Here is an 18,404-nt window from a genome sequence, read left to right as displayed (position 1 = left end):
GGTAGAATTTATAAGCAATAAACTTGGGTATTTAGCTGAGGAAACTCTGAAGCAAAGCATGGAAAGTACAGTCTGGTTACCCTTGTTGGTTATAGTAAAATGTGAGAGAAAAAAGTAAGCTGAAGAATGAATTGCTAAGCAAAAAGGAATCAGCACTTAATGATTTGGGAACTTCTCAGCCTCTCCAGATTCCATGCTCTGAAAACAAGGCCAAGGATATGGCTGGATAGCCTTTTGCTAAAAGGAGATCAGGTATGTGACTCCTGGATCCAATCAACCAACCGAGCAAAAACCAAACCTAGAAATGTGCTTATCTAGGAAAGGTCTGTGGACGACCCTCTTTTCTAAGCAACAGACTAGATAGTTTGATAACAGGAGAAATTGCCAGCCTGAAACGAAAGGGACAGAAATGAGATTAAATGAAATAGGGCAGAGCTACAGATGCAGAGGCCTATGCCAGTACAGCTTTCTCAGTTCTAGAGGTCATGGTTATCATTCAGGGCCAACAGGGTAGGGATGTCACCCAGGGACAAAGGGTCAGGGTTGTCTCAATGGGCTGAGAAGAAAAAGCATGGAGCCACAAATAACTATTCTCAGGCCTGTTGAGTTTTGAAGTTCCTTGGGACCCATTACCCATTTCCTCTTTCAATTTCTCCCTTTTGGAGTGAAAATGTCTACCCCATGTTTATCCCACCACTATCTTTTGGAACAGGTAGCTTGTCTGGTTCCACAGGTTTGCAGATGGAGAAAATTTTTACCCCAGAATGGACCGCATCCTAATTCTTACCCATATCTGATTTACATGATTTTAGATTTCTGACCTCCCCAACTATAAGAGAATTAACTTCTGTTGTTTTAAGCCACTAAATTTGTGGTAATCGGTTAAAGCAGCAACAGGCAACTAATACAAAGATAAAGAGGGTGGCAAATAAAAAGCATAAACAAGACAGAGGGAGAAATCTTGGAAAAATAGCAAAAATTTATTAAAATACTATGTATATAAGAGGTTCCCTTTATGATGTTCACCCAAGAGTAGAAAAGGAATATATTACTAATTTTTTTAGGTTAAAAAAAGAGGGCTGAAACTATTTGCTTTAAATCCTAGTCATTATAACTTCCATAATGGGATACTTATAAAATAAAAAGAGGTAATATTTTAATGAAAAAGGTTAAAATTGTCATTTTGTGAAGATAATTCATATTTTCCTAAAGAATACAAGGATACCAATTAGGAAATTATTATAATTACTGAGTGAATTTATTGGAAGTTCTCAACAAAAATGTACAAAAGCATTGTCTTTCTTACATATTTGTCATATCTAAGGAAAACCATATATTTTTTGCTTATTTGAATTTTCATGCTTTTATATAATTATAATTTGTTACTTGAGTAATAAAAAGCAGTTGATAATGAGAAAAATTAAAAGGTTACTGGTTTTTAGCAATTTGACAATGTTCTAAAATGTGTAGTTTATTCATGTTCCTTATGCTTAGAGTTAGTTCACAGAGCTTGTTGAATTTCTGTGTTTACCATATTATTCAAAATTAAACATTTCTTTTATTTCTAATATTTTTGTCCCATTTTCCCTCTTCTCTTTGGAGATGCCAGATACACAAATATCACTTGATATTGTCCCACATATTACTGATGCTCTCTATATGGACTTTTTAGTTTTTTTTCACTCTTTAATTTTGAATAATTACTATTACTGTGTCTTTTTAAAATTTATTTAATTATTGCTCAAGTAGAGTTTTCTGTCTTACACTTCTATCCCAGCCCAATCCCCCAGTGCTCCCCACCTCCATCCCATTTCCCCCCATCTTAGTTTTTGTCCACCTGTCCTTTATACTTGTTCCTGTGAATCCTTCCCCTTTTCCCCTGAAATTATCTCCCCTCTCCCCTCTGGTCCCTGTCAGCCTATCCTGTATTTCAGTGTCTTTGGTCATATTTTGCTTGGTTATTTGCTTTGTTGTTTAGGTTCTTCTTAATGGTGAGATCATATGGTATTTGTCTTTCACCACCTGGCTTATTTCACTCAGCATAATGCTTTCCAGTTCCATCCATGATGTTGCAAAGGGTAGGAGCTCCTGCTTTCTTTCTGCTGCATAGAATTTCATTGTGTAAATGTACCACAATTTTTTTATCTATTCATTTACTGCTGAGAACCTAGGTTGCTTCCAACTCTTGGCTATTGTAAATTGTGCTGTTATGAACATTGATGTGCATAGGTTCTTTTGGATTGGTGTTTCAGGGTTCTTAGAATATACCCCTAACAGTGGAATTGTTGGGTCAAAAGGTGTATTCATTTTTAGTTTTCTTAGAAAATTCCATACTGTTTTCCATAGTGGTTGTACCAGTCTGCAATCCCACCAATACTGAACTAGGGTCCCCTTTTCCCCACAACCTTTACAACATTTGTTGTTTCTTGCTTTGTTTATGATGGCCATTCTGACTGGTGTAAAGTGGTATCTCCTTGTGTTTTAATTCGCATCTCTCTGATAGCTCGCATTATTGAGCAACTTTTCATGTGTATCTGGATCCTCTGTATGTCCTTCATCCTCTATGTGAAGAAATGTCTGTTCAAGTCCTTTGCCCATTTTTTTATTGGGTTGCTCATCTGCTTTGAGTGGACTTGTGTGAGTTCTTTGTATATTTTGGAGATTAAACCTTTGTCTGAGGTATCATTGGCAAATATGTTTTCCCAAAGAGTTGGTTCTCTTTTTATCTTAATATGTTTTCTTTAACCATGGAGACACTTTTTATTTTAATGAGATCCCACTTGTTTATATTTTCCTTTACGTCCCTTGCTCTAGGGGACATATCAGTAAAAATGTTCCTGCGTGAAATATCCAAGATTTTCCACCAATGTTCCCCTCTAGGGTTTTAATGGTGTCCCGACTTATATGTAAGTCTTTTATCCACCTTGAATTTATTTTGGTGTATGGTGTGAGTTGGTGCTCAAGTTTCATTTTTTTTTTACATGTAGCTATCTAGTTCTCCTAACACCATTTGTTGAAGAGCCTATTTTTATTCCAATTTCTGTTACTGTCTTCTTTGTCAAATATTACTTGCCCATAGAGACTTTGCTTTGTTTCTAGTCTCTCTGTCCTGTTCCATTGGTCTATGTGTCTGTTTTTATACCAGTACCAGGCTGTTTTGATTACAGTGGCCTTGTAATATAGTTTGGTATGGGGTATTGTGATCCCTCCTACTTTGTTCTTCTTTCTCAAAATTGCAGCTGATATTTGGGGTCTTTTATGGTTCCATATAAATTTTTGAAGTGTTTCTTCTATGTCGGCGAAATATGCCATTGGTACTTTGATAGGAATTGCATTGAATCTGTAATTGCTTTGGGTAGTAACGACATTTTGATGATATTAATTCTGCCAATCCATGAACATGGTATTTGTTACCATTAGTTTGTGTCCTACTTGATTTCTTTCTTCAGTGTTGTGTAGTTTTCTGTGTACAGGTCATTTACATCCTTAGTTAGGTCGATTCCCAGATATTTTCTTTTTCTTTTTTTTGGCAATATCGAATAGTATTTTTTTTTCTTGATTTCAACTTCTGCTGTTTCATTGTTAGTATACAAAAATGCATTTTATTTCTGAATATTGACTTTGTAACCTACTGGTATGCCAAATTCATTTATTAGGTCAAGCACTTTTGGGGTAGAATCTATAGGATTTTCCATGTACACTATCATGTCATCTGCAAACAGTGACAGTTATTTTTTTATCCTTTCCAATGTGGATGCCTTTTATTCCCTTTTCTTGTCTCATTGCTGTGGCTAGGACTTCCAATACTATACTGAATAGAAGTTGTGAACGTGGACAACCTTGTCTTGTTCCTGATCTTAGTAGAAAAGATTTTGGTTTTTGCTCATTGAGTATGATGTTGGCTGTAGGTCTCTCATATATGGCCTTTATTATATTGAGGAATGCTCCCTCTATCCCCACTTTGGTGAGTGTTTTCATCATAAATGGGTGTTGTACCTTATCAAAGGCCTTTTTCCAATTTATTGATATGATCATGTGACTTTTGTCTTTCCTTTGGTTTATATCATGTATTACAATTACTGATTTGCGAATATTGAACCATCCTTATATCCGTGAGATGAATCCCACTTGGCCATAGTGTATGATCTTTTCAATCTTTATTGGATGTGATTCGCCAATATTTTGTTGAGGATTTTAGCGTCTATGTTCATCAGTGATATTGGCCTGAAGTTTTCTTTCTTTCTTGTGTCTTTATCTGGTTTTGGGTTTAGGATGATGCTGGCATCATAAAAAGAGTTTGGTAGTCTTCCATCATTTTGGATTTTTTGGAACAGGCTGTGAAGGATAGGAGTTAGCTCTTCCTTAAATGTTTTGTAGAATTCTCCTGTGAAACCATCTGGTCCAGAGCTTTTGTGTGATGGAAGTTTTTTGATTACTGCTTCAATTTCACCTGCTTTTATTGGTCTGTTCAAGCTTTCTGCTTCTTCTTTATTCAGGTTTGGAAGACTGTATTTTTCTAGAAATTTGTGCGTTTCACCTAGATTTTCAAATTTCATGGCATACAGTTCTTCATAGTAATTTCTTACAATCCTTTGTATTTCTGTGGGGTCAGTTGTAATTTATCCTCTTTCATTTCTGATTGTGTTTCTTTGGGTCCTCTCTCTTGTTTTCTTGATTAGCCTACTTAATGGCTTGTCAATTTTGTTTATCTTTTCAAAAAATGAGCCCCTGGATTCATTGGCCCTTAGAATTGTGCTTTTAGTCTCTATGTCATTTAATTCTGCTCTGATCTTGGTTATTTCCTTTCTTCTACTGTCTCTGGGCTGTCTTTGTTGTTGTTTCTTGAGTTCTTATAGTCATAGGGTTAATTTGTTTGTTTGAAAAGTTTCTATCTTTTCTAGATAGGCCTGTATTGCTATGAACTTCTCTCTCAGGACTGCCTTCACTGTGTCCCATAAGTTTTGGGTTCTTGTCAACCCATTTTAATTTGTTTCCAGAAACTTTTTGATATCTTCCCTAATTTCATTCTTGACCTATTCGTTGTTTAATAGCATGGCATTCAGTCTCCATGATTTTGGGTGTTTTGTATTTGTTTTTGAGGTTGGTTTCCAATTTCAGTCCCTTGTGGTTGGAGAAAAAGCTTGATATGATTTCAATTTTCTTAAATTTGTTGAGGATCATGTTGTGTCCTATCATATGGTCTATCTTTGAAAATGTTCCATGTGCATTTGAAAAGAACATGTGTGTTGCTTCTTTGGGATGAAAGGCTCTATATATATTAGTTAAGTCCATTTCATCTAGGGTGTTGTTTAATGCCAAAATATCTTTGTTGATATTTTCTTTGAAAGATCTGTCCATTTTTGACAGCGGGGCATTAAAATCCCTTACTATAATTGTGTTGCTGTCAATATCTTTCTTAAAGTTCTCTAAGATTTTCTTTATATATTTGGGTGCTCCTATGTTGGGTGTATATATATTTACCATGATAATATCTTCTTGGTGGACTCTTCCCTTGAATATTGTGAAGTGACCTTCTGGGTCTCTCTTTATGGCCCTTTTTCAAAGTCTATTTTGTCTTTTATGAGAATTGCTACCCCAACTTTTTTTGTCCGTTTGCTTGGAATATTTGTTTCCATTTCTTTACTTTTATTCTGTGATGGTCTTTTGTCCTGAGGTGGGTCTCCTGTAGACAGCATATGTGTGGGTCATGCTTTTTGATCCATTCAGCTATTCTGTCTTTTGATGGGAGCATTTAATTCATTTACATTTAAGGTTATTATTGATAGGTACTTATTCATTGCCACTTTTTACCTGTATGCCTCTCTTTCTCTTATCCTTCCTTTCTTTAAAGCAGTCCTTTTAGTATTTTTTGTAGAGCTGGTTTGGTGGAGGCATATTCTTCGGTCTTGGTAGCTCTTTATTTGGCCTTCTATCTTGATTGACAGCCTTGCTGGGTAAAGTAGCCTTGGTTGTAGGCCTCTGGTTCTCATTATTTGGAATACATCTTGCCATTATCTTGTTGCTTGGAGTGTTTGCATTGAGAAGTCAGTAGCTAACCTTACTGGGCCTCCCTTCTATGTTACTACCTTTTCCAACCTTGCTGCCTTTAAGATTCTCTCTTTGTCCTGGAATTTTGCCATTTTAATTATGAGGTGTCTTGAAGTGGGCCTCTTTGGGTTCCTCTTGACTGGGACTCTGTGATTCCTGGATTTTTGTGATTTTTTTATCTCACCAAATTAGAGACGTTTTCCATCATTACTTTTTAAAATAGGTTTTCTATTTCTTGTTCTTCTTGTTCTCCTTCTGGTATCCCTATTATTCGGATATTATTATGTTTCATATTGTCTTGCATTTCTCTTAACCCTCTTCAATCTTCCTGAGCCTCTTTTCCTTTTCTTGCTCTTTCTGAAAGTTTTTTTTTCTACTTTGTCCAACTTGCTGATCCGATCTTCTGCTTCATTGATTCTGCTTTCGATTCCTTCTTCTCTGTTCTTCAGTTCAGAAATTGTATTCTTCATTTCATCTTAGCCTTTGCTATTAGTTTCTTTTTTTTTTTCATGTTGATATAGTTTGCAGTGAGTTCATTGTAGCTCCCCTGTAGTTTCTGGCAACTCATTGTGAGCTCTTTGAATTTCCTGATAACCAGTACTTTGAATTCAATATCTGATAGTTGACTTGCCTCTATTTCATCTAGCATTCTTTCTGAAACTTCCACCTTTTCTTTTATTTGGGGATTGTTTCTTTGTCTTCCCATTGTTTGTGAGACTCTTCTTGTTTGCCTCAACTTCTTAAATTGATCTGTTCTGACTTTCTTGGTTTATGGTGTGAACTCCTGTGGTGGAATACCTGTGAAATTCAGTGGTGCAGTCTCCTTCAGTCTCCTTCAAAGTCTCCTGGCAGTCTCCACTTTCACCTACTCCTTTTTTTTGTGATCAGTTGGAGGGAGAGGCAAAATGGTTTATGACAGCGAGAGAGTGTTTTATATATTTACAGTCACAGCCAGTAGAGAAGAGATAGAGTATCTTTAGTCTATATATAGTATTAACCTTAATCTTCAATCCAACTAGCCACTTTTAAGAAAGGATGGACAAAAGATAAGTCTCATGTTGTGGAGAAAAGGCTTTTTTGTTGGATCTAGAAAGCAATGAGCTTGCAGGCAGTTTGATTCTGAGGTAAGGTGAGAGTAAATGATACTAAATAGGTATAGTGTGTGAACAAATAGAGTTAATTACTCCAGTAATAGAATTCAGGAAACTGTGATGTGGACTAAGATCCTGGAGATGTGCTGTGAAGTATTTATAGTTGTACAGAACAGCTATTATTTCCAATAATATTAGAGCAACAATCATATGACAGACTCTATGTGATCTGTCTGAATAGTAGGTATGGAACTTTGGGTAGTGTGCTAAAGGAAAACAAGTGGTGTGAAGTATAGAGAGTTAGCAATATGCTGTGGAGGAGAGAACAGGGGAAACCTGTCAAATAATACAATGTAATCAGCCCAGACTAAGAAGCCTATACAGAAATAGGAGGAATACAAAGATACTATTAAAATATAAAATAAGTGAGAATAATAAAAAAATACAAATATGTGCAACTTGTGGCTTCTCTGCTATAGCAAAATGAAATTTGTCTCTCTGTCTCTACTGTTGGGATGCCTTCTCTTTGGGTCCAACTCTGGTCTTTTTGCAGTTCCCAGTTGTTTGTGCCCCTTGTGGGTAAAAGAAAACAAAGCAACAAACAAAGAAAAAGAAAGCAGGAAAAGTGAGGAAAAAGTGATAAGTTTGGAAAGAAAGGAAGAAGGACTAAAAGAGGAAAAAAGAAAAAAGAGGAAAAAAGTATTGGTTTCAAACTGTCCAAACTGGTTTTTCTGGTTGCAGCAGGGTGAGAGGGTGGATTGCTGTGGTCTTTCTGAGAGTGTTCTCCCAAGAGCTAGCCTCTCCCCAGCGCCCCACAGAGGGGATCTAGGTCCTTTTCAGAGCACAAACTCTGAAAAGAGTTTGGGGGTCCTCGCTGTAGGTTGGGGTGTGGCAGCCTGTAGCCAGGCTGCCTGGGTCCTGTGGGATCTGGCATGGTCCTTCCCAGTTCTGTGAGGGAACCCAAGGGCTTCCACCCATCCTCTGGATTGCTGCCAGGCTGGGTGGGAAGCAACCCAAGCTGCTGTTGCAGGAGAACACCTCAGTCCACTTTTCAACAAAATACTTCTCCAGAAAACCTGCCTCTCAGCCCAGCCCAATTCCCAGCCAGACTGGTGATGACAATACACCTCTCAGTTCTCCCTGGCTGGCGACCACAGAGTCTGCAGTTCAACACGGCCCTTTGTCCTTGTTATCCTCTCTGTAAACTCAAGCAGACAGGTCTCTAGCCAGTGTTGCCCAGCCTTGATTAGACAGGGAAGGAGGGAGCAGATGACCGAGCTCTCTCCCAAGGATGCTGCAGCAGGCCCAAGGCTCCCAAAGAGTCTGCTGTAGACCTGCAGGGTGCGGACTCCTGAAGAGTTTGTGGGTGCGGACTCCCGAAGACACCCCTGGTGCTGGTCACAGACCGTGGCCTCTGGACCCCAACCATGACAGCTGCACCAAGGCCGCTAGGCACTGGCCGCTGCTCTTGTCTTTACTCAGGTCCCTAAGACCCCACTGACCTGCAGCTATCTGGTTTTTCATCACCCATCACAATCTCTGGTCACTTGTTTTCATAAATGCTGGGGAACTGTTGGTTGATTGCGCTGTTCCTCAGTAGATCTGCCAGGATTTTCTCACATGTGTACAGGAAATGAAATCCTCTCTGACCTCAGTCACCATTTTCTATTACTGTGTCTTTAATTTTGCCATCTTTTCCTTCTGCAATGTTAATCCCATAGTATTTTCCATCTCGAATATTGTCATTTTTATATCTTATGTTACACTTCAATCTTTGTATTTCTTCATATTTTTGCTTGATGTGCTTAATCTTCTACTTTCTATGACATGTAGAATATAACTACAATAGTTTAATGCCCTGTCTACTAATTCTATCTTTTGTTATTTATAGATGTTTTGATTGGTTGATTTTTCTCCTCATTTTGGCTCATAATTCCCTGAATCTTTGCCTGTCTGATAATTTTTTATTGGTTGTTAAATGTTGTGAATTTTACCTTGTTGGTTTTTGGACATTTTTATGTTCCTAAAATATTTTTAGAGCTTCATTCCAGAGGTAGTTAGGTTCCTTGGGGAAAAAATTTTATTTTGAGGCTTTGTTTCAAGCTTTGTTAGGTGAGAGCTGAGTAGCTTTTAGTGTAGGTCTGATTTGTTCTCATGGTTTACTCAATATCCATGTGATTACTCTATCTGATACCCTGTGAATAATGAGGCTTTCATTTATGACTAGTAAGAACACAAACTATTCTTGACCCTGTGTGAGTTACAGATAATTTTTCTTCTGCTATCTTTAGGTTTTTCTTTCTCCCAACCTCTGGTCAATTCTTCACACACATGCATGGATCTACACTCAGCTAAAGAGTCAAGAGGACCCTATGCAGATCTCTGGAAAACTCTCTTTGGACACTCTCTTTTCAGTACTCTGTCCTGCAAACTCAACTCAGGGACACCACAAGGCAGTCTTCAGCAGGGCTCTCTCTCCTCATGTGGCTGTCAAGAAATTCTCTTTGAGAAGTAAGCTGGAGCAGTCATAGGCTAAACCCATTTGTTTACTATCTCTGTGATCACTGTCTTGAACTGCCTAATATCCAGTGTTTGAAAACTTTTGTTTTATATTTTTTGTTAACAAATTGTTTCAGGTCCCTGCTATTCCATTTTGAATGGAAACAGAAATGTAAAATAAACATTTCAATATACATCATAAAGGTGCAATTATTAAAAGATTTTTAAACCGATGGAAAAAAATTACTTAACAGATCAATAAATATATAAGTCATTGACATATAGTTATATAATGTATAAATAAAGGGGGCACCAAAAGTCAATAGCCAAAATGGGGAATTAATCAGAAAAATTAACTAGGAAATTACTTACCTATTTTAGAACAAAATTAATTTATATCTTCATCATACAAAATACTTGAAATCAATTTCAATTGGCACAAAAAATAATAAGCTAGTACAAAAAATCCAAAAAGTAAGATAGAACCAGAGGCATTAAAACAAGGAACAGACTGGTGACTAGAGGGCAGGAGGATAAGGGTAGAAAAAAGAGGAAGGGACTAGTCAAGGAACATGTATGAATTGACCCACAGACATGGACAACAATGTGGGGATTGACTGTGAGATTAGAGGGTGGGCTGGGTGGAAGAGATGAAAAGGGAAAAAATGGTATAAGTGTAATAGAACAACAATAAAATATTTAATAAAAATACAAAAAGGAAATACAAAAAATAGACATGAATATTGGTTTAATGCAAAAAATTTCTAAGTTTAAATTAAAAGCTGTTTGGAAACACAGAATAATAAAAAGATATGATCGATAGAAATAAGAAATGTCAATAAGTATTAAATACAAATGGGTAAAGTCAAGAAAACTATTTTCAATAAACATTTATATTCAGTGTTGATAACTTTTTATGAATTAAAGAGAAATTTGGAGACTGAAAGATGGTGGCCAGATAGGTGGGAGCTGAACCCACTTGTTCATGCAACTACTGGGGCACCTAGCCAGTCTTCTGAAGAACAGAGTGAACAGCCAGTAGAATCCCAGATTATACAAAGTTTGGAAGTCAAAGACTGCAAAGGACGTTGAAAAACAGATGGTAAGGAGAGAGGTGGGATTGGCTGGAGTGGGGGGAGTGGTGGGAGGAATATGCAGACAACTATAATTGAACAACAACAAAATAGTTTTAAAAAACTAATAAGCCTTTTTAAAAAAGAAAAAGAAAAACAAATGGTAAGGAGATTGCATTGGGACAGTAAGGCCCCTGGGACCTGTGCGGGGACCAAGGCAGCTACAGTTCCCAGCTGGGTGCCTGATGCAGGGGGACAGTGGCTGCCAGGGGAGTTTTGGAGGACAGCAGAGCAGCGATTATAACGTTGCAGCTCCCTCCACTCCCAGAGCAAGGAAACCAGTCCAACACCAGGAGATACCTGGATGCTTGAAGTCATCAGTGGGAATAAAGAAAGTCTCCAGTGGGAGACACACAGAGGCAGTGTTCCCCGGCTAAGACTGTGGTCACTGGCTGGGACATTACCAGAGAAATTAGGGAGCTGGGTGACACCTGGAGATGGGAGAAGAGTTGCGCTCTGACAGACTCTTACCTAGATAGTCTCAGGACTGGTTAGAGAGTTGGGCTGTGTGAAAAGCCAGGTGCTTATTAAGAACAGCAGGTGCAAACGAGGAATTTACTCAAAAAAAAGGCTCTCAGTTGCTGTTTAAGAAACTCTCATTCATTGGCTGGGCCAGGGAACAGGGAGGACGAGGAGTGCAATTTGCTCAAAATCAGAGTACCTCACAGATTTATCAAAGGGGGGCAGCAGGGGTTCAGAGGCATAGAAGTCCCCAGAGAGACTTAATTTAATAGGGGAACTAAACTGCCCCAAAGGGACTTTGAGAGTGTGAAGTACCCAGGCCAGCAAAGAAAGAGGAGGGGTGCGAGTTTCTCCCACTCAGTGCACCTCACAGACTAATCAAAGGGTGGCATAATGAGATGGATTAAAGGTGCTTTCCTGGTACATATGGACAGTAGGGGTCATGCTGGAGGTTGGACACCTGTGAATATTGGAGCCTAGAACAAGCCCTCAACACAGAACCACAGGAAAGGGGAACAAATGGAGCTTAACTCCCCTCTGTGTGCAACATCCAAGAAGTCCAGCAGAACCCACTCGGCAAGCTCAAAGTCAGCAAGAGACTTTTTTTCCCCAAGTGTAAGACAATAAGACCTGGAGCTGTGAAAGGACCAAACAGATGCAGAGAGAGATCAGAACACTAATGCCAACAACTGAGACAAAATTCACTTCACTATTCTACATAATGTGGATTTTATATTTTACTTTTTATTTTTATTTTTCTGTTATTATTTTACATTTTTTATTTCTCTTCCTTCTGTGAACTTTTATTTATTTTGTTTGCCTAATTTCATTGTTTAATTGTTTTCTTTGTTGTCCTTTTTATATCGTATATTAATTTCTCTTCCTTCACTTCACTCATATGCCTATAACACATCACTATTGATATTTTACTCTCTATTCTTTTTATTCAGATCATATATTTCTCTTCATGTTATTGTTGTGTCCATTCCCACAAAGCACTCTTCCTTGGTCTTGGTCAAGTTTACTATCTTCCTGAGCTTTATATTACTGTTGTATTTAACTTCATTCTCTCACACACTATGCCAAGTTTCTATCACTTCTAACTATATCTCACCATCTAACCTAGCATAAGCACTCTGTTTTCTGGAGTCAGCCTACATTCTTTTCCCCCTCTAACAAGAACCTTAACTATTTTTTTAAAGACAATTCACTGTACACATTTTATTTACAGTTTTGTACACTGTCTTAGTGTGAATGGGATTGCTTTTCTATTTAAGCCATTTTTAACCAAAGAAAAATAACCTAAGTAATACAAAGTATTAAAATACAGCAAAGAGATACAAAGGCAGACATACTAATTATAATTAGGAATGTAATTATGATGTTACATTTTTATAATCCACAATTGTTTAGGAAATCACAGAAACATAGATCATTGATTTGAATGAAATGCATAAATTTGTAGCAAAGCTTTCTAGTTATAAAAAAACAAAAAATTACCAAAGAATGTTCAAAATTAATGTTTATTCCACCTTTGTATCATATTCCTGGATCCTTTACCAATGTTACATGAGGCAAAAACCAAAGCAAACAAATGAAAAAGTGAAATCAGAATCACTAATGTTATCAAGTAAGGAACCAAATAAATTAAAATCTAGCAGCCATCAGCAAGAGTACAGCAAAGACAATGCTGTAAAAAAAAGAGAGAGAGAAAAAAAGAGAAAGAAACAAAGTTGCTAGAAAACTGTATGCATCATACTCTTTCAAACCAGCAAATATGCTCCTGCTTACAATGGAACATAAACAGAATTCTTTTCCTGTAAGGTATAGAAATGTTAAGGTCTTTTTGAACTTTGTGGACGGGTAAAATGTTTGTAATGATAATTTTCCTAAGCTATTACACAGTAGGCCAGAAACACATGTTTGGATTCTGGGGATGATGTGTACTGTTAATTCTTTGATTGGATAAGTGAATATTCTGGCCAAAATTTAAAAAAAAAACACAGAGGTACAAGACAAAGGCAAATGAAACTTCTCATATCTTTGCAACATTTAGATGGAAATCAAATTTAAATGCAGTCCACTCTGCTTTTGAAGAGGCTTTGGTTCAACTCCCAAATCTCGATTGCTTGATGCAGTCTCCTATGAGAATGCTCAGAAGGTGTCTTCTTAAACAACAAACCTATTTTTAGTGGTGGAGCCACTCTTAGTAGCTGTGTCTGTATGGAACTGATAACCAATCATCATCTTTGGAGGAAGTCCTAACCTTTCCTTGTATACCCTCCCTATATATGTAACAGGGTCTCTGTTTTCATATTCAATAGTTCATATTGCTATCTTATCACCTTTAGCTCTAACATTAACAACAGTTCCACATACATCATCACTGTAGTCACCAAAAGATTCTCCAATAAGGCACAGCAGTATCTCTAGCCAAAAGTGATCGAGGTCACTTCATCTCTGCTGTTTGCTTAATGTAATCACCCATTGTCCTTGTTTGTTTTTCTCATCTTCCCACATAGGCTTAATACCATCCTTAAAAAGTGAGTAGTCACAGCCAGGCATTAAATTACTAGACAACTGCATATGGTTGTACAGAGCCCAAAAGTCTTCAACAGTATCAAACTCAAAGATCAGCCAAAGATTTGCTTGCCAAGTTTTGCTTTTATCATTTTTTTAAAAAACAGAGCGCCCATCTATTCTGTTAAGGATGTTTAATATAGTGTTCTGGATTAGCAACCTCCTGGTTAGATTCTGTTTTCTCTTCTTCTGTAGGTGGGAGATTAGGAGTAGGGCTAGTTTCTGGTTCCATAGTCACCATCTTAGATCGATCTGATCACAAAACCAGAGAATCTTACCTATTTTTTTTACCTTTAAAAAAAAGTGGCTAGTTAGATGAAATATCATGGTTATTGCTGTATTTCTACAAAGGACCTCCTATCTTTTCTCTACTTGTTGGTACTTTAAATCTAATAGAATACTCTCCCACTGTCTTAATCATTTTGCCTTTGTCCTGCCACTGATAACATACAAGATAAAGTGGGAATTGTGAATACCAGTAAATCCACTGGAGGAGAGAGCCCAACAAAAGAGGAGCCACCAATGGGTAAAACCCAAGTGCAACAAGAAAGCCCACTCAAATAGAAAAAGGTGCAAACCTAGAGCACCCAGACAAGGAGATCAAAGAGACCACACCACTGAACCCCACAGAATTCCTACCATAGAAGTTTACCCTACAAAAACAGCTCGTAGAGCAGAGCATCAGGAACCACAGAAACAAATAAAAAGAGTTACCTAAAATGGTGAGACAAAGAAAGAACCTGCAAAAAGAGATGGAAGACTCTTCACTAATAAAGCTAAATGACATGGAGGCAAGCAAACTATCAGGTATAGAATTCAAAAGGATGGTTATAAGGATGCTCAAGGAACTCACAGACAACTACAAGGAACTGAGTGAGAACTACAACAGTATAAAAAAGGAAATAGAAACTATAAACAAGAACCAGGAAAAAAATACAATTTCTGAAATAAAATGCACACTAGAAAGAATTACAAACAGGCTGGGTGAAGCAGATGACAGAATTAGTGAACTGGAAGACAAAGTAGAAATAAATACCTAGGTAGAGCACCTTCATGAAAAAAGAATTAAAAAATAGGAAGATCGCTTAAGGGATCTGCAAAACAACATGAAATGAAACAACATTCAAATCAGAAGAATAACAGAAAGAGAAGAAAAGGAACAAGAGATAGAAGTGCTGCTTGCAAAGAGAGAGAGAGAGAGAGAGAGAGAGAGAGAGAACATTCCAAACTTGGAAAGGGGAAAAACCATGCAAGTTCTGGAAGCACAGAGGGAGAAATCCACACAGGTCTACTCCAAGACACATCACAATTAAAATACCGAGTTTTAAATACAAATAGAGAATCATAAAGTCAGCAAGGAAGAAATAAGAAGTAACATACAATGGAGCTCCAATAAGGCTAGCAGCTGATGTATCAACAGAAACAATGCAAGCCAGGAGACAACGGGAAAAAAATATTCCAAATAATGAAAAGCAAAGGCCCACAACCAATACTACTATACCCAGTGAGGTTCTCAATTAAAATGAGAAGTGAAATAAGGACTTTCTCAGACAAAAGAAGGCTAAAACAATATACCTCCACCAAACCAGCATTGCAAAATAAGCTAAAGGAACTGTTAAAACAAAAGGAAAAGAGTGAGAGAAAGAACACAGGCACAAAGCAGGGGAGTGGCAATGAATAAGTACCTATGAATAATAAACTTAAATGTTAATGTATTAAATGTTCTAATAAAAAGGTATGGGGTAGCTGAATGGATAAGAAAACATGACCCTCAGAATAAAAGACAGACACAGATTGAAAGTGAATGGTTGGAATAAATATTCCAAGGAAACAGAAAGGGAAAAAAGACAGAGTAGCAATACTTATATCAAACAAAATAGAATTTTTAAAAATGGCCATAAAAAGAGACTCAAAAGGACACTTCATAATACTCAAGGGAAGAATCCATCAAGAAGACATTAATATTAAAACATATATGCAGCCCTGGCTGGTGTAGCTCAGTGGACTGGGTGCAGGCCTGTGACCCACACAATCGCGGTTCGATTCCCAGTTAGGGTACATGCCTGGCTTGCAGGCCAGTTCCCAACAGGGGACTCACGAGAGGCAACCATACATTGATACTTCTCTCCTTCTCTCCTTCCCTTCCCCTCTAAAGATAAATAAATAAAATCTTTAAAAAACATATATGCACACAACGTAGGAACCCCCAAATACATAAGGAAAACCTTGGAGGTTCAAGAAACATATAGACAGCAACACATTTATACTAGGGGATTTTAATACCCAATTGTCAAAAATGGATAATTTTTCCAAGCAAAATATCAAGAATATTGTAGCATTGAACAATGCCATACATCAAATGGACTTAACTGATATATACACAGAGCCCTTCATCCCAAAGAAGCAAAATACACATAAATGTCAAATGCAAGTGAAACATTTTCAAAGGTAGACTACATGATAGGACACAAAACAAGCCTCAACAAATTCAAGAGAATTGAAATCATATCAAGCATTTTCTCTCATCACAAGGGACTGAAACTAGAAAGTAAACTCAAGGACAAAACCCAAAAACACTCAAACTCATGGAGACTGAATAGCATGCTATTAAAAAAGAATGAGTAAATACTGAGATCAAGGAAGAAATCAGAAAGTTTCTGAAAACACATGAAAATGAACTCAAAACAATATAAAACTTATAGGATACAGCAAAGACCATCCTGAGAGGGAAGTTCATAGTGATACAGGCTTACCTAAAAAAGATAGAAACACTTCAAATTAACAACCTAACCCTACGCCTACAAGAACTGGATGAACAACAACAAACACAACCCAGAGCAAGTAGGAGGAAGGAAATAACCAAGATCAGTGCAGAATTAAATGACATGGAAACTAAAAGAACAATTCTAAGAATCAATAAATTCAGGAGCTGGTTCTTAGAAAAGATAAACAAAATCAACAAGCTTTTAAGCAGACTCATCAAGAAAAAAGGAGAGAGGACCCAAATAAACACAATCAGAAATGAGAGAGGAGAGATTACAACTGACCCCACAGAAACAGAAGGAAGTGTAAGAAATTACTAAGAAGAACTGTATGCCAAGAAATTTGAAAACCTAAGTGAAATGGACAAGTTTCTAGAAAAATATAAATATCCAAAACCGAACAAAGAAGAAGGAGAAAGCCTGAACCAACCAATGACAGGTGATGGAATCAAAGCAGTAATCAAAAAACTCCCAACACAAAATAGCCCTGGACCAGATGGTTTCACAGGAGAAATTTAAAAGCATTAAGTATGACCCCTAACCCCTATTCTTTACAGATTATCCCCCAAAATCCAAGAAGATGCAAGACTCCCAAACTCTTTTTATGAAGCCAGCATCATTCTAATCCCAAAACCAGATAAAGACATAATAAAGAAAGAAAACTTCAGACCAATATTGCTGATGAGTATAGACACTAAACTCCTCAACAAAATATTGGCAAACTGCATCCAGCAATACACTAAAAAGATCATACACCATTCATCAAGTGAGATTCATTCCAGGGATGATTCATCCCAGGGTGTTATAATATTCACAAATCAGTAAGTGTAATACATCACATAAACAAAAGCAAAGACAAAAATCACATTATCATATCAATATATGAAGAAAATCATTTTATAAGGTACAGCATCCATTTATGATAAAAACACTTAGCAAAGAGGGAATAGATGAAGTATTCTGCAACATAATAAAGGCCTTATGCAAGAGAACTACAGCCAACATTATACTCAATGGGCAAAAACTTAGATCTTTCCCACTAAGATCAGGAACAAGACAAGGATGCCCACTAATACCACTCCTATTCAACATAGTATTGGAAGTCCTAGCCACAGCAATAAGACAAGAAAAACATGCAAAAGGCATCCAAATTATAATGGAGGAAGCAAAACTGTCATTGTTTGCAGATGATATGATAGTGTACATAGAAAATCCTATCAACTCTACTAAAAAACTACTCAACCTAATAAGTAAATTTGGCAAAATAGCAGGATACAAAGTCAATATTCAGAAATCAAAGGCATTTTGGTATACCAACAATGAAATATCAGAAGCAGAAATCAGTAAAAAAAAAATCCCATTCGATATAGCAACAAGAAAATTAAAGTACCTAGAAATAAACTTAATCAAGGAGGTAAAAGATCTGTACCCAGAAAGCTATACAACACTAAAGAAAGAAATTAAGGAAGAAACAAAGAAATGGAAGCATGTACCATGCTCATGGATTGGAAGAATTAACATCATCAAAATGTCCATATTTCCCAAAGCAATTTATAGATTCAATGCCATCTCTATTAAAGTACCAATGATGTATTTCACAGATATAGAACAGACAGTTCAGAAATTTATATGGAACCATAAATGACCCCAAATATTCCCAGAAATTTTGATAAATAACAGAGTAGGTGGGATCACCATACTTGACATCAAACTATATTACAAGGCTATAGTTATCAAAACAGTCTGGCATTAGAATAAGAACAGACACATAGATCAGTGGAACAGAACAGAGAGCCCAGAAATAAACCCAAGTCTCTATGGTGAATTAG

At 37.0% G+C, this 18,404-nt stretch overlaps 1 pseudogene; it reads right to left on the bottom strand.

The window, feature by feature from the left end:
* Positions 1 to 13,094: 13,094 nt before the first annotated feature.
* Positions 13,095 to 14,068, bottom strand: LOC118994605 (eukaryotic translation initiation factor 4E-like; annotated as a pseudogene).
* Positions 14,069 to 18,404: the final 4,336 nt, after the last annotated feature.

The sequence above is a fragment of the Sturnira hondurensis genome, unplaced genomic scaffold (genome assembly GCF_014824575.4).
Source record: "Sturnira hondurensis isolate 20B ecotype Veracruz unplaced genomic scaffold, ASM1482457v3 Scaffold0009560, whole genome shotgun sequence".
NCBI lineage: Eukaryota > Metazoa > Chordata > Mammalia > Chiroptera > Phyllostomidae > Sturnira > Sturnira hondurensis.
Note: the sequence above shows the minus strand (reverse complement) of the source record. Positions and strands in the feature narration are given on the sequence as shown.